A 4,626-nucleotide genomic window follows, 5' to 3' on the forward strand; every position below is an offset into this window, starting at 1 on the left:
CTCTTTCTCTTTCTCTCTCTCTCTTTCTCTCTCTCTCTCTCTCTCTTTCTCTTTCTCTCTCTCTCTCTCTCTTTCTCTTTCTCTCTCTCTCTCTCTCTTTCTCTCTTTCTTCTTTCTTCTCTTTCTTTCTTCTCTTTCTGTCTTTTTGTCTTTCTTCACTGCAGGCCTGGAGCAAGCTTTCATTGACCCTGCAGTGTTAACCCCTGCTGGCAGTTCTCTAATAAATCCCTGCTGTCTTAGAACCCTCAACTTCCTACTTAGAATTGAAAAAGTGTCTTTTTTGTCTAATGTTAGAATTTACAAAGGGGAACTCTGTTTTCTCTTAGAGCTCTAAATGCCACAGTAATCATCTGCTTTGAAACTCTCAAAAGTGAAGTAAATAATAAAAGTGGGAGAAAATAAGCTGGTAGTTACTATCAGGCATATGGATATTTCCAAATATTTAACTTTGAACACTTAGCATGGAGAAGTATCATCTCTAACCCCTGGGACTCCATGTGTGTCTGCTTGTCCTTAGAATGCTGAAGGTTTCGTGCAACTCTGTGTACTATTTCTGTTGTCCCAAATCTAGCAATTCTCACTTTCCTCTTTTGCCAGATGTCACTACTCAAATGATTTTCAAAGTGAATATTTTAGCCTTCAAAAAAATAACATGAAATGGCATGGATGGAAAATCAGGTCCTTTTTATTCTGTTTACTATTTTGCTAGACAAATCTCTAGGACATATCACCAATCTGGACATTTTCACAAATATTTTTATCAATTTGCCTGCTCTATATCACTGACTAGTCTGCTCACTGTGTAGGACAATGATTTTTAAGTTTTTTTCCAAACAAAAAATAACCTTTCAGTGACAATGTTCTTAAGTCTAAAAATGCCAGACTCTGTGGGGCTCTTTTCACTGGTACAAGTCACCAGCACTTTTGCTACCAAATATCTTTAATCTTCCATGTTAATTGGAACTGTATTTGTGTCCTTGGGGACAGAGGATTTTTAATTGAAACCCAAACCCCACAGCTCCAATAAAACATTTGTGTGATATGGCAATTGGAAGGTTATTGAAACGAAGTTTGGAGCAAGATGTTGGTTCATTCAAGAAAGTTAGTAAGCCCTGATCTCAATCAAGAGATAGGATACTAGAAGGAGACATGCTGGTAAAAAGAGTAATTTAATAATGAGACGTGTACACTCTATATGCCAGGTATTGTTCTACGGGATTTACTTGGAATAACTTTTAATTCTCATCATCTTGGGGAGAGGTGCTGTTATAATATGCATTCCGTATAGTTAAAAAAATGAAGGATAAGGGCTGAGGTATAGCTCAGCTGGTAGATGGGTTCAATCCCCAGCACCACAGGGAAAAAAAAAAATGAAGGATAGAGAAGTTAAACAACTTCCCTTGTCCATGGTCACATCAATCACAGACAGTGGTGGCAGATTCTGGAGCCTGGTAGGACCAGAATCAGGGTTGAAATGCAGCCCTTTGCTCTTGAGTTCCTGAGAACTTGCTGGATTAGTTGGTGACAGAACTGACTCCCATCCCATTTTCTATACTTTGATCTGCTTGGATCTGTCTCTCCCCAAGGTATCCATCCAGGTGCCCACTGGTGAGCTCTTGAAGGCTCCCTTTCTGCATTGTTCACCATCCCCACCAGCTGGATTGTGACACACTGAGGGGTCTTATAGATCTTCCATGTGCCTGCAGAGGAGAACTTGGGCTGGGCATCTGGGGTGCTCAGGAGGGCCCAGCTGCCAGTGTGTGACCAGGTCTGTAACAAGCACACTTCAGACTTCCCTTAGGCCTCTCCTTCTAACACCCAGCTTTCCCATCAAGTTAATGCAGAGCCCTGAACTACCCTGATCTTGGAAGCTCTGTATGTCTTCTAGCATCCCTTGGTCATTGCTGTCCCCTTTAAGGGGGGAATGAGGTAGCACACAGAATGCTACCATCTTTCTAGTGTTCTAGAAGCTTCCTCTCCAGGCCAATCTAATTCAAAAGCCCTTTACTCTGTCGCCTTTCAGACTTATCCCCTTTCTGTTCAAATCCCATTCAGTTTGAGCACATCCTGTCTCCTGGATTTCTATCTTCCTCTTATCTGGCACAGTTGCTCGGAATCACTGAGCCTTTTAGAATTTCATCATAGGGAACGAAAGCTGTCACAAGACTAAAGTAGGCTTGGCGATGGGATAGGACACGGTTCTTCCAGGACCACATGGATGTGGGAAAGTGCATATAGTTGTTAGTAATTTTGCATGTGGATTAGGGTTGTAGATTAATGGATATGGAGAATAAAAGTTCCCAAAATAATGAGAACTGAGAAAAAGAAAAGGGAGTAAACTGAAGGCTATGCATTGACAGCTTTCATCTCCCGAGTGTTTTCCAGATGCTGGCTGCAGGCAAAGGAGATGTTTTATCATCCTCGAAAGCAAACAGGCTCCAGGAAGCGTTATCTTCTCCAAAGCAAAATCCTTTTAGGTACTGTCCACAGAAGGCTCACATTCCTGACCAAGCAAAACTGACATATTTTCGTTAGACCACCCTCAAAATAACCTATATAAACCCAGTCCCTTTCTTTGTTCAGTGGCTCATTTTCCACCAGGACAGTTGGTCCAGGGGCACCATTTCATCCGCCTGAATGGAGAGCTGAGATGGCGCATGGGGTTTGCATCCTGCCTCGTCTTTTTGTGCTAACATATATGACCTTAAAGGAGAAAAGCTACTTTTGCAATTTTGGAAACTTTCCTCCATAAAAATATTGAAAACTGTATTTTATGACTGTGTTAAAGACAATATAGTTCAGGCTGGATCATATTTATTTTTTTCTCTTTTGATCTTAGAAGAAATTAGAGCATTTTCATGGGTACCTAGGAACTCCTGGACCCTGAAAACCAGGCTTCTTCTGCCTAATAGAAAATTCAGTCCTGTGAGGTCAATTCAAATTGTAAGGGTATAGCTCAAGGAATTTTTACACATGAAGGTGCGCACGAAGCCATGACTCAGTTGAAGATGAGTGAGATATTTTTGCATCCACATGGTTTCCTCATCCCTCAACCCAGTCACTCCGCCCTCCATTTGTCCGTGTTGCCCATTTGTGACTTTTGTAAATGCAGTTATACATTGTGTGCTGTTTCAACTGACTTGTGTTGCTCAACATGATACCTGAGAGACTTACACATATATATAACACAAGCTCTTTTTGAAAAACGTTTCTGGGTCATCTTCCATTGTATGAACGCATCAAACATGGTATAGCCATTCTGTCAACAGACAAGTTGTTTGCAGTTTGGTGAAAAAAATCTGCCGTGAACATTCTTATATATGAATCTTGGTGGGCAGACTTGCTCATTTCTCTTGGGCTTATACATAGAAAACTCATCAAATAGGTATTTTCAATATGTAATTTCAGAGGTGGAGTTAAGATTTTTTTCCAAACCAAGGTCGATGATTCTTTAATGTCCCTTTACCTGAGATTTGATTTCTTAGGATAGGTTCTGACAGTAGTAGTTACTGAACCAGGCTTTGCTGTATCTTACAGAAGTTAGTTGTTCTCAAAGTTTGGTTCTAGAACCAGTGGTGTTAGGGAAAATACGGAAAATCGTGGCACCAGAAAGAGACGAGAGGTAACTGGAGATGCAGACGAGCAAGGTTTATTCAGCTCCAGTGTGGGCTCAGCGGAGTCTTTTCCAAACACTGAGCACTGCCCTTTGTTCTCAGTGTTTTTTATACAGTACAGACTTCCAGGTTTCAAGCCTTTCTCATGCAAGAAGCCTTGATGTCTCCCTGTTTCTCCAGGCAGCTGTGGTTCCTGCATAGCTGCTGAGCAAGCATGATTACAGAGGCAGAAACTAGGTTGCAGCCATTCACAGAGATGAAAAGAAACAACTCAGGAAGCAGTTGCCGCTTCATCGCCCCCACCCTTGATGGTCAGGATGCATCTACTGCCCCTAGAGAGCATCAGTTTATCACTTGTTGGTATCCTCTCCTCAGTCATAGATGAGAGGCTGTCTATTTATTAACAACTGATTTAAAAAAAAAAAACTTCTCATGATGTTGATTAGAAGGGGCCAGAGGCAAGGAATAAGTAGGCACCCAGCAAATCATCTTAATTCCTTTTATTCAACATCCTCTGAAATGGTTGTCTGTGTCCCATTTTTTCCAGGTCTGTACAGGTACATGGGAAAATTTTAACCATACAATCTGGGATCTTTTCTAGAACTTTCCCTGCGTCATCTATTTGTAAACAACACTTACTCAATTTCCATGTAATTCCCTGGTCTGATCCAGTTACCTGGATATGTGGGTCACATGAGAAGGTGGAATCTGAAAGACTGTGGGGGACCAGATCTATAATAGCAAGGGATAGAATAAGCACACATGCTGATAAAGTAGAAGACAGTACATAACAGTAAGGAAATATTTGTAAAGAATAAAACAGTTCATTTTTTAACCAGGCAGTTGACTCCTCAGGCTTCAGATGTGCATTGACTGATCAGCTTCTGGTGTGGCCAGAGCAGGGCTTTGAGATTGTAATTTCATTCTTTGTCACATCAGATACAGGGTTCTCACCATATTAAGGTCTGTTCTCCATTTTCTTCGATCCTCAGTTGAGCCAGCAGTTGACTCT

Source organism: Sciurus carolinensis, chromosome 7 (assembly GCF_902686445.1).
Source record: "Sciurus carolinensis chromosome 7, mSciCar1.2, whole genome shotgun sequence".
Lineage (NCBI taxonomy): Eukaryota > Metazoa > Chordata > Mammalia > Rodentia > Sciuridae > Sciurus > Sciurus carolinensis.